Raw genomic sequence first — 13,219 nt, forward strand, 5'->3', positions numbered from 1 at the left:
CACGTCATTGGATCTATAGAGTGGAGCAAAACTGAAATTAACCATCTGCAGCGACTGAAGTCAATGATTTGCCCTTCAAAAGCTAGAAAAAGCTCAGGAACTAGAGGCACCAGATACCTCTGAAAATAAAGGTGAGAGGTGGAACTGAAAACAAGAAGGGTGATAAAAAGGTAGTTAGAAAGCATTTTTGTTCCAACACACTCTTCTCTACCCCACAGCTAGGCAACTTCCTCCCCTATCCCAGCCTGATACTGGAGGTTTACTCACAAAAGACTGAACCGGAGAGGTTCTGAACGAAAGGCACAGCAGGGAGTGGGAGTAAGACCAGAGGCTGAAAATGGGATTCACAGTTCCCATCCTGTACTCAGCATCTAGAATGTCAGCAGCCTGGCAAAATATTGGAGGATCTCTCTTGGAAGAAATAGAATAGCCCTAGGGAAAAGTCTACAGTACAGATATTTATGGGTTCCTCAACAAAATGAACAAGTGTCTGGATGATAGCCCCACAGAGAATCCCAAGGAGCTCCATTCCTGCACACACAGCTTCCAGCGAGCTTGTTAGTATAGTGCACTTAATTATGAATGGAAAACAGAATGACCAAATACTTGAGAACAATCTCCAAAGAAAAACATGCAACAAAACCAGAGGAGAAATGAACTTGGAAGAAACAAAAAATGTCAGAGGCAGAAAAAATTCAACAATTGTGATGGTTAATATTGAGTGTCAACTTGATTGGATTGAAGGATGCAAAGTATCGTTTCTGGGTATGGCTGTGAGGATGTTGCCAAAGGAGATTAACATTTGAGTTAGTGGACTGGGAGAGGCAGACCCACCCTCAATCTGGGTGGGCACCATCTAATCAGCTGCCAGCATGGCTAGAATAAAGCAGGCAGAAGTTGGAAGGACTGGGCTTGCTGAGTCTTCTGGCCTCCATCTTTCTCCCGTGCCAGATGCTTCCTGCCCTTGAACATCAGACTTCAAGTTGTTCAGCTTTCGGACTCTTAGACTTACACCAGTGATTTGCCAGGGCCTCTTGGGCCTTCAGCCACAGACTGACGGTTGCACTGCCAGCTTCCCTACTTTTAAGGTTTTGGGATTTGGACTGGTTTCGTTGCTCCTCGGCTTGCAGACTGCCTATTGTGGGACTTCGCTTTGTGATCATGTGAGTCAATTCTCCTAATAAACTCCTCTTCGCATATACATATATCCTTTTAGTTCTGTCCCTCTAGAGAACCCTGACTAATACAATGATCATTAATAGCCTCAGAAAGGCATAAGATACTATATCCATGACCAAGAATAGGAGGCTAGATAAAGACCCCTTAGCAAATTAACAAAGAGATTCTAGAAGCTAAACATATGATAGCAGAGATTTTTTTAAGTTTAATAAACAATTTTGGAGACACAATTTAAGAAATTTTCCTACACATAGTATAAAAAGAAAGAAAAGAAGTGTGAGGAAGAAGAATAGAGAGAAAGGATAAGAAGAGTAGTGCATTAAACCAAGATGTCCTTGTTCTATTATGAACAATAGAAATTCTGGAAGAGAAAATATCAGCATGTTCCCAAAACAGTAATATAAGAACATTTCCCAAAACAAAGGGTATGAGTTTCCAGACTGAATGTGCCCGTATGCCCAAAGGCCTGGCACAATAAATTTTTTAAAGACCCCAATAGGGCACATCATTGTGAAATTTTTAGGATGTCAGAGATAAAGAGTAGATTCAAAAGTTTCTAGAGATACATGATAGGTTATTATTTTTTAAAGGCTTAGAAATCAGAATTGCATTTCTGAAACTTTTCAAAAGCAGCATTGTACTTAAGAAGACCATGGAACATTGTCTTCAAAATGTTAAGAGGAAATGATTTCCAGTGAAGAATTATATTCAAAGCTAATATTGAAATCAAGAACTGGACCATGACAAATATCTTTTCATACATGCAAGTATTAAAACTTACCTCCAATACATGCTTTCTTAAGCTGCTGCCTCAGGAAACTACCGGAGGTTAGGTTCTATAAACACAAGGATTAAAACTTGGAAAGACAAGGACATGAAGGCCATGGAGGACATCCAACACAAGAAATAGGGGAATCCCCCCAAGATGATGATGAAGTGGATTCTCAGAACAAAAGTATGTAGTAGGTTTAGAGAATAATCACTCCTGATTGACACAGGAGAGCAGAGAGTTCCATAAAGACAGCTCCAAGAAACACATGAACAAGAAACCACTAGAGCACCAGAAATGTTGACCCTTACTGAGAAAATTGTTCTGCTCTCCTGGAGCTGTAGCCATTGGCAATTAAGTCCAGGAGAATAAAAAAGTTGTACAAGAAAGGAAATGTAATCATCACAAGTATCCATGTGGCTCATATGTTAGCTATAATGAGTCAACCATAATGACATAAACAGTGAATATTGTTTTAACCCATAATTGTGATAGTATTATATTGGGAAGATGGGAGTAAGAGAAGGTGTGCACTGGAGAATTGAGGGAGAGCTGCGGAATGGGGGAATGAGAGGAGCTAAATCATCATCTTCCACTATAAGGAGATTGTGTCAAAATTGAAAAATCGAGAAACAGCAGTATATGCAGACTGTTTAGAAATATGGAGGCAGTGGTGAGCTGTAATTGCCTGTACCGACCCCTGAAAGCTGAATGTTAAATTTTTAGAAATTTTGTAAGCTGGTTGTAAAACACAGTCAATATTTATAATGAAATTATATAAGCTTATGGTTAAATAAATTATGTTTAAAAGCCAAGGTAATATATTTAAAAACTCATCACTCCTCTAGAATTGGAAAAGCAAGGAAAGGATGCTCCCCTAGACTCCCCAGAGGGAACCAGCCCTGCCTATACATTGATTTCAGCTCAGTGCATCTGTTTAGACTTCTGACGCCCAGAATTGTAAGATAGTAAATCTGTGTTACTTTAAGTCATTAAGTTTGTAGTAATTTATTACACTAGCAAAAGAAAACTAATATGGGCAACTTTGTTCCTCTTGATTTGGGTTGTCGGTGGAGCTGAAGGGGAGGAAACTGAGAGATACCTGGACCACGGGAAGTTGACTGTGGAGCTCACTAAATTCTTGCCACCCTCCGAGTCAGTGGCGTTTCTCAGCTTACATTGGGAGAGACCGCTGTGGCTCTAGCTATCAGACCACACTATATACAGAACTGCTAAAAACATGGGTGGAACACACAGGTAGGAGGAGCAGAGGGAACAAAGACCTCATGAGAAACCTGGAAGACATAGTTTGAGCAAACCAAAATAAATATTTTAAGCCCATATATATGATATCAAAAAAAAAGCAAAAACAAAACAGCTCACCAAAGTATACAAGTGCCCTACCTCAAGAAAAGTAAACATGAAAATTACAATCTAAAAGAACAAATATATCCAATGGTAATGAATCATTAGACAGCTCTGTGTTAAGCACCTGCTATAAAAGATAACCTTAGGTTTCTATTGTGTTCTCTCACATGTTATTGCATTTCTCATATGTATGATTCCATTTGAGACCCTATGCATTTGTAAGATAGGAAGGCAGATGAGAAAATTAATGTTCACCAAAAGTAGGTGCCTTGTTGACATAAGTTAGCTGTTAAGGCTGCGTGTGTTCCTGGGTCTCGACTTCATGTCCAGATACTGTTTATTTTTTCACTGTACAGTGCTGCAGTAAATAGAAGATACATTTCCTTGCCCTCAGGGAATTTGCAATCATTTATATTACAATTATATAACTGTCATTTAAAATAATCATAATAATTCCACAAATCTGCAAAAGGATTCATCACCAGGCTGCCCTTAAGTAGTAAACAAGACTGTTGCATTCCATGATACCACCAAGTATTCATGTACATGTTTTGAACTATCATGTCTGACAAAGAATTAGAAGTTACTGTGACTTAAAATCAATCCAAAACAAAGGATTGACTTTCACAGACATTACAATATAAGTTAATAAAGAAATGAATAAAATTATAAAAATTTGTTTTAGTTGCAATTTTTCAGGAACACAGTTCCTATGTAAAGTAAATCTACACAATAATTAATAAACTACTTAAGGCAATTGTGATATTTTCTAGGACTTACAGGATTTCCCTTAACCAAGTTTGAGGCCACAGGCACAACATTTTTTTTAGGAGCTGGTTCCAAATGAATGGTGTTTTAATTACGATCCACGAAGCCTCCTTAGTCTTAATCTTTCAAAGTCTTGGACAAAAGTTAGAAAATGTTTAGCATGTGCTTCACTTTGCTATGCTTTTTTCTAATAGCAAACTATTCAAATTATAAGCAAATAGTAGCTAGTGATTAATATCTAATAGCATAATAAAGGAGGCACTCAATTTTAACTAAAATTTTCAAAAATGACAAATATCCAAGTACAGCTGTGTACATTTCTCACTGACTTTTATTGCTGCCATTTATCATTTAATCTCATGCTAGTTTTCTCTAACAGGGACAAATAGAAAATCCTTCCTTCATTTGGGGAAGAGTCAATGTTAGGTCGCATGCCCTGTCCTCAGCTCCCTGGGATGAGTGCTATGTGACTAAAGAAAAATTTTTCCAGCTTTCTCTGACAGCTCATTCCCTTTTAAAAAGGCATTATTAATAAAACGCATTTGTTAAGCACTTACTGTCTCCCAAGTACTCTGCTACAAACTTTTACATATTATTTCATTTAATCTTCACAACAACCCAAATGAATCAGGAGTTTCTGTCATCTTCAGAAGTGAAGGCCCAAGAAGAAAAGTCAAGTGTGTAAGTCCTCACAGCTCCTGAGGTTAAATAAATTATATTTAAAAGCCAAGGTTCTGAAATGAAATCCAAGCAAGTTGACCCCAGAGCCTGTTTCTCCACACCGTGTGCTCACCTCCTCAGAACTCCCACCCAGCTCCCAAACCTCCTCCTCACTCCGTCACCTCTCATTCTCTTTCATCTGGGAATCATTCTCATGGTGCAAGGTGTGGTATAGAGGAAGATTGGAGCCCATCTCATCTGTGACTATTTTCTTATCAACCTTGGGGTTTTTCTTTGACCAACTAGATTTACCCACTCAATCCGGATCTTGGTTCTGTAATTGCAGGGATGAGGTTTCTTTCCATTTGCCAACTTGGCCTCTGCCAAAGTCTTGCTTTCAATTTTTAAAAAAGACTGTATCACCTCTATCACCTCCCCTTTCTTTTTGAAATGTTTTAAACCAAGTTTCTCACTTTTTTTTTTTTTTTAACCCAGGCTTCCTCTATCATCATCTGCCTTCTCCCACCAGCTAGGGGGATTTAGGCTGGCATTCCATTCTGTGGTTGGTATTCTTAAAATAACAGGGGATTGGAAATTTAGAGATGCTTCTGTGGGAGGGCAGGACTCCATTCCTGCACTGAATGAAATTCATTTCCTTATCATTCCACATATTAATATCATATCAGGTAACCATTAAATGCTTTGAAAAACACAAAAGCACTTTGAGAGGCTAGAAAGCTATGGGTGAGAGTGGGGAGGACTATTTCAGACAAAGGGGTAGAGGAAGGGCTCTCTGAGGCAGTGACATTTGACAAAGATCTGGATGAAATGCAGGAGTGAGTCGTGTGACCATTGGGGGAAGACTTACTTGGCAAGAAACGGCAAACCAGGGCTGTGGTTCACTTAGGGAGGGGAGCTTTTAAAAAATGCTGATGCCTGCTTTGCATCCCTGAGCAATGAACTCAGAATTCCAAGGGGATGGCGCCTGGGCATTATAGTTTTTTTAAATCTCCCCATGTGATTCTAACATGCAACAGAACAGAAAACTAAACTACATTAACCAACAATCAGAACAGCACCTTGTAATCAGATAGTATTACATACTTTCCAAAGCATTTACATGTCCTGTATATGATTTCAATTAAGCTCAATCAATCTATAAGACACTTAAAGCAAGTCTACTTCCTGCTATACGATGGCTCAGAGAACACAAAATTTTCTGCTTCAAGTCACCTGTGGAGTTGTGAGTTCCAGTTTCCTTCCAAGAGGCTAACTGTGTGCAAATGCGTCTACTCGACACACAAGGATATCAACAACCAACAACAAAGCAGGACCATGACCTACAAAAGCCACAGTGCACACAGTGCATGTGAGTGATGGAATGCCAGTGCTGATGAGAGCTGGTTGGATTAATTACAGATGCCTCCATGGAAAAGTAGAATCTTAAATGCCGACGGAGTAAAGGAGAGAGGTCTGGAAAGAGAGAGGTGAGACAGGCATTTTAAGGTAACAACAAAACAACAACAGGATCTTCATAAAGACTCGACAAGAAAAGCCATATTTTATATGACCTGATAGGATTGTTCCAATTTTCTTTTCTTTCTTTTTTTTTTTTTTTTTTTTTTTGAGACGGAGTTTCCCGTTTCTTGCCCAGGCTGGAGTGCAATGGCACGATCCTGGCTCACTGCAAACTCCGCCTCCTGGGTTAAAGCGATTCTTCTGTCTCAGCCTCCTGAGTAGCTGGAATTACAGGTGCCCAACACTACGCCCAGCTAGTTTTTGGTATTTTTAGTAGAGATGGGGTTTCACCATGTTGGCTAGGCTGGTCTAGAACTCCTGACCTCAGGTGATCCGCCTGTCTCAGCCTCCCAAAGTGCTGGGATTACAGGTGTGAGCCACCACGCCTAGCTGGATTGTTCCAATTTTCTAGAAGGACAAAGAGTACTTGTAATCTTTATCTGTCTTAAATGAAGGACTCAACACAGATTTGTTCATGAGTTTATAACAGATTGGTTAGAATGATATTTTCATTATAATAAGTGCTCTCATCAGCAGATGGGACAGTTCAAGGACTCAACAAGAAGTAAGGGGGTTCTAGTTTCTCCCTGATCATGGACAGACATGCACACATGCGCATCTAAGATTATGAGCATAAATATACTACATCCAGAATAAGAGAGATTTTGAATGATGAAAACTCACGTTTCTAATTTCATTGTAGCCAAAGACATATTTATCATTATTCCCAATCAATTTTATACCAAAGAACCAATCAAATAAAATGGTTTGAATTCCCTTTCCTGTTGTGTTTGTTGGAGTTTGAGGCACAGAAGTCAAATCTTTTCCCTGAGTTTGTGTTTAGGAGGACTCCAGGAGGGCTATTGCTAGCCTCTCTCCTCCCTGCCTCACTGTCCTAGGGGAGAAGCAGTGTTTTCTCTAATCAGTCCTTTGGGAATAGAAACTAGGAATGTGGAGCCTCAGCCCTTCGTCACTCAATTTTTCTCTTTGGGGTGTCAACTGCCTGCAGGAAACATGAACACTTACATGGTCCCAGTCTGTGCTTTAGGGAGGCAGGGTTTATACTGTGTGGAAAGCCTCTGGGGTTTCCTTTCCCCTCTCTCTCTCTCTTTCTCTCCTCTCTCTTTCTGGGTGGCTGCAGTGGCAGTGTTTGTGCATCTGATATTTCTTCCATTTAGTGTGAATTCACAGGTCATGCTCTCCAGTATGGTAGGTTTACTGGATCCTGGTGTAACTGAAATCAAGATTTTCTCCACCTAACCTCCTTTACTCAGTGTCATTGTATTTCTGCTATTTGTATTTATTATATTTGACAATAATAAATAACTGGTTTGGGGAATATCCTTGTACCTAAAATACTTTTTTAGGAGCCACAGACTGTCTTATTTTTAATTTCAAGTGGATGGGGCTGGTTCTATAATAATCTTAGGTCAATTATCAACTCTTCAGATGTATTCAAAAGTGATCCACTTGGGTGATCTTGTGTCTAACTCTACTTCCTAGTGCTCCAGTACTTGAGAGAAATACATCCATTCCAGGATGATAGCCAGGCTAGAGTTGTTGAAGGAGCCTCAGCTGTACTCAGGCACCAGAGTGTCCATCAGTCTAGCTGAGTCTACTCATATCAAAGTCTCCATTAACTTCCATGTTGCTAAAGCCAATGGTCAATTCTCAGCCTCACCTCCCAGCATCATTTGACACAGCTGTTCAGTACCTTCACAAAATGATTTCTTCTTCCTACCTTCCCAAATGCTTGTTCTCATTTTCCTTTACTGGTTCCCCCTTATCCTCCTGATCTCTACATTGGAGTCATCCAGGGCTTAGGTCTAGAAACTCTTCTTTTTCCTGTCCACACATACTTTCCAGGTGATCTCATCCAGTCCTATGGCTTTAGATAAAATCTACATGCTGACAATCGCCAAATTTATATCTCCAGTCTGGCTCCTCTCCCCTGAACTGCAGATCTATACCTTCAAATACCTACTCATCTACTTGGCATGTCTAATAGATGTTTAGGACTTAATATGTCCCCAGATTGTCCCTTGATCTTTCCTTCAAACTCTGTTTCCTTCCCAGTCATTCCTGTTCTCATAATGGCAATTCCATTCTGGTTGTTTAAACCAACACCATGGTGCCATTCATGACTTCTCTTCTCCTTACACCCTAGCCAGATACATGAGAAAATCCTGTTATATGAACTATCAAAACTGATCCAGAATCCGACCTCTTCTCATTACCACCATTTCTACCTCCAAATTTTAACAATAACAGCCATTCCCAGGGGGTATTACAACGGCCTCCTAACTGGTGTCGCTAGTTCTGTCCTTACCCTCTTTAGCCTCTTCAGAATGCGGCAGCCAGAGAGGTCTGACTTAAACAAGTCAGAGCATGTCACTTCTCTGCTCAAGATGTTTCAAGCACTCCCATCCTACTCAGAGTAAACGCCAGAGTTCTTATCCTTAAGAACCCTCTATGCTCTGGCTCACTTCTCTGCTCTGACCACCACCTTCTACTATCCCCCATCTCTGTTCTCTCTGCTCCAGCCACTCTGGCCTTCCACCGTTCCTCAAGCACACCAGGCCACACCCAACACAGGCCTTTGTACTTGGCACTCCCTCGTCCTAGCATGGTCTCCCACCAAGTATCTGCCAGGCTACCTCCCTCATTTCCTTCAGGCTTTTTCTCAAAAGTCACCTTCTCAATGGAACTATCCTTGGCCATTCTATCTAAAATTTCAAACCGCCCCTACCTTCAATTATCCTAGTTTTTTTCTCCTTAGCAATCATCACTACCTAAAATACTACATATTTTACTTGCTTATGTTGTTCCCTATCTAAATATCAACTCCATAAGGACATGGTTGCCTCTTATTCACCGCTTTCCCCCCAGGACCTAGCACAGTGCCTGGTGCACAGTAGAAGCTCCATAAATAATTGTCAAATGACTAAATGATGATGAAGCAACTTCTTAGAAATTTCTGAAGTAATTTTGAACTTCAGCTTTGTGACTGGAAATTTGATTCCTTTGGATTTTTAGCTCCACAGAAAAGCTTCCAATTTTGGACTTTAATTCCTCTGGACTTTAACTTTGGAATTTTCACTGGCAAGGGGATTTAATTTGTAGGCTTTATTTTTTGTCTGTGAAATTTATCATGGAAAAGCGTTTATACAAATTGAAGGCATTGCCAGATCATGGACATTTTATTAATATTTATCTTAAAGTTGTCATGTTATCTCCCTGCTGAATCTCTGATGAGCCTACTGAACAATGTGACATAATTAGGGATGAATTTTTCAGCTTTGGGTAATTTATTTAATGCACCATCTCTGAATTTGACATTGAAGTTCATTGTTCACTCATTCAATAAAATGTCATCTGTGCCTAGGTATGCTGTGCTCATTCATTTGAACCAGGGGTCAGTTGCAAATTGGAGGGCTAAGAGCCATATCTGGTCCCCCCACCACCACCTTTGTTTTGGCTTGCACATTGTTTAAAACAAAATGAAAATAGGTTTTTAGTTTTGCTAAGATGTAGCAACACTGGGCTCCTTTCCCTGGCACTGTATTTCTACTGCCTCCTTTATTATGGACTGACAGTCTCCATTTGACCACAGCCCACCTCCAGGCATTCAATCATGCTGCTTGCCTGGCTGTTAGAGGAACACTGCTTGTAGACGCCAGCATCTGGCCCCTGCTCCGGGCCTCTAGACTTAGAGGGCCCCACTTTTGCCTTTTTTTGTCTGTGCTCCTCCTCATGCATCAAGGAGTCTGAGAGCCCTGTGCCCACATTGAGCTTGCACTGACCTTCTCCTAAACCCTGACAGCCTTCCAGGTACCAGGGATCCTGGAATTCCCTGTCCAATTGGTCTGAGCTGAAGCAGGAGAATAGGGTCGGGAGGCAGGACACCTAAGGCTGATTCACACTGACTTCCTAGAACTAAATCAAAAGGAAAACCCCAACTTGTCACACCTAAGTAACAAAAGGACCAAAGGTTACTCCCTTTGCAAACCTTCCCCATTTCTGCCTGGCAGATGGAAAGTTGAAAGTACCTTTGATTAGTTGCTTTCTGCAACCAATCAGATGTTTGCATAGGAGCATAATTTTGTGACTTCACTTCAGCCTCTGATTGGTTGCAGAAGGCAACTCCTTGACGCATGAGGAGAAGCACAGACCAAAAACAAGGCTTTCTGCAACCAACCAGACTGATCACAGGCCACTACTTCATTTGCATGGGGTGTATGCCAAGAGCTCGATGGAAAACCTCTAGAGGGTATTTGGACCCCAGAAGATCCTGTAACCAGGGTCCTTGAGCCACTGCATGGCCCACTCCCACTCTGTGGAGTATACTTTCATTTTCAATAAATCTCTGCTTTCATTGCTTCATTCTTTCATTGCTTTGCTGTGTATTTTGTCTAATTCTTTGTTCAAAATGCCAAGAACCTGGACAAATTGCAGTCAAGACCCTCTGCTGGTAACAGCCACTCCTAGGACCTGTGTGAGCCCTTGCCTGGGGAGGTCCTCCCAAGGGCAGACAAAACAGTTCTAGCATAGGGGGCAGTGATAGTAAAGGATGGAGCTGTAACAGTGTGGGCCTGGAGAGTTCACACATGTGGTAGGCCTCCCAAAGACATCCACATCCTAGTTCCCAGGGCCTATGAATATGTTACCTTCTATGGTAAGGACACTTTACAAATGTGATTAAGTTAAGGATCTCAGGATGGGAAGTTTATCTTGGATGATCTGGACAGGCCCAGTGTAATTACAAGAATCTTTCAAGAGAGAGGGAGGAGGATCAGAGTCAGCAGTAGGAGATGTGGTGATGGAAGTAAGAGGTTGGAGTGATGAGATAAAGGGGCTCTGAGCTAAGGAATGTAGGCAGCCTAGAGCAGAGGGAAAAAGCAAGGGAAGACATTCTCCCCATAGGGCATCCAGAAGGAATGCAGCCCTGCTGGGACCTTGATTTTAGACTCTGATCTTCAGAACCACAAGATAATAAATTGGCATGGTTTTAGGCCACTATATTTGTGGTTAATTTGTTACAGCAGCTACAGAAAACTAATACAGCTTGATTGCATGGGAGTCCTGCCACAAAGAGCCAGGGATGGGAAGGGAAGACAAGGTGCGAGGCTGCAGGTTCCATCTGCCTCTTGCCTCGGGCACCCTAAAATATTAATTGATAACAATAAAAGCTCAAAGTACTGTTTTAATAAAAGACTTAAACCAAAGTCTACACATGTATACTAATTTTTAAGTGTCATGTCTGTGCAATGACCAAAATTGTAGGTATTGTTAGCATAATGGCATTTAAGTAATCCTCCTATTTATGTATTTGTTATAAAATCATTCAGGAGTGTGTTACAAAGAATAATTTAATCCAATCATGATAAACTAGATGCAAGCAAGAAAAATATTTTATTGGGGCTTGATTTCATGTATCTTTTTGACAAGCTTCAAACCAAATTTCTCTGTCTGAAATTTCTCAAATACTTACATGTGTTTTCTGTTCCCGGGAAACAGACACCATAATATTTTATTTTACAGTTTGAAAATTGAGGAAATTAAAAACAGAAAATACACTAGTTCATGAGCATGGGCACAATACTAATTCACCAGACAAAGAGGGGACTCAGTTAGGTGTTGTGTTCTTTCCAACTCAGCCTCCCATCACTCTCTTTACTTCACACTCTTAAAAATTTCCCATCACAAATATAATGACTTCAATAGTCTAGATATAAAGAAAAATGACTTTTTTCCTTACTAAAGAGCAGTGTTAGAAACGAGTATTTCAGAGAATGGACAGAACAAATACCTAATAAGAAAACCTTTTCCCATAGTTTCTGTCTTATCTTAGGGGATTCTGTTAAAGTTTGATTTGGCTGTACACGTACTCACCAAGGTCCCTTTGTTCACATAAAGTTCATAGGAAACAAAAAACAAGAATAAAAATCACATAAAAGAAAGTGCACTTAATAATCTTTTTTTTGTTGTTCTGATGATTTAAGTTGTTACTTTGTTTGAACCATTTCAGGAACCAGGCAAGGGTAGCAAAGTGGGCTGTGAAACACTTTAACTCAGTGGCCCACACCCATGCAGTGAATTCCCTTCTGGAAGAGGCCAACTCATCACTGCTGCTGCTGAGATTCATGTATTCTACACAAAGGTCTGACTTACTTAAAGCATTGACATAGTCTTGAAAATTCTGAAAAGTGAAAGATGGTCTATTTGTTTTGTTTTACTGGGGGCAAAGATCTGCAGAAATAGGATTTGGCCCACAGGTCAGCCTCTACAGAGACTCGAGAATAGAGAAGAGAAAATAAAGAGGGAATGAGGAAACAAACAGTGTCTACCAAAAAGGTTCAAAAAGGGTTCAAGGGACTATGCTCTACCACTGCCCCCACCCCCCCAAAAAAAAGAGAGAACGTTCATGAGTTATCTAAAGAACATCTGGCCGAAATTGACCTGAAAAAATGTAATTTTAGATGAATGTTCTCTCAAGTCTGGAAAGAAACCAAAACCTTATTATAAATATCCTAGTTGAGGTTCTAGAAAAACAGTATATGAAACTGCAATTCATGTGCTTTGAGCGCAATTTAATTCTTAGGTTTTTCCTAAATTCATCCCAGGAAACAGTAATTGATAGTATTCCTGGCGCAGCTTAACCAAGAGCTTCTTGTCTTTTGGCTGAATCTGTCCTATCTGCTATATGGACCATACCGAGTTTCCTCAGAGCCTCCCAGTTCTTGTCCCCTTTTGGAGAGGATGGTAATGATATCAGCACTCCCTCTTAATGGGCACTATTTTTAAATACAAAAATCTGGAAAAGCACAAAACAATACAGAAGTTTTTTCCCAATCAGCCTTTGTGCAGCTGACTTGGCTCCTAACATACCTCCCTCCTCCTAATCAAAATTCTAGATTGGAACTCATCGGCTTTGACGGGGGCCCAGCACAATACATG

General features: G+C 40.4%; 1 protein-coding gene across 33 annotated transcripts in view; it reads right to left on the bottom strand.

The window, feature by feature from the left end:
• Positions 1-13,219, bottom strand: part of NCALD (neurocalcin delta) — a 438,037-nt gene that overhangs the window by 170,417 nt on the left and 254,401 nt on the right. The window lies entirely within an intron of this gene.

The sequence above is a fragment of the Gorilla gorilla genome, chromosome 7 (genome assembly GCF_029281585.2).
Source record: "Gorilla gorilla gorilla isolate KB3781 chromosome 7, NHGRI_mGorGor1-v2.1_pri, whole genome shotgun sequence".
NCBI classification, from domain to species: domain Eukaryota; kingdom Metazoa; phylum Chordata; class Mammalia; order Primates; family Hominidae; genus Gorilla; species Gorilla gorilla.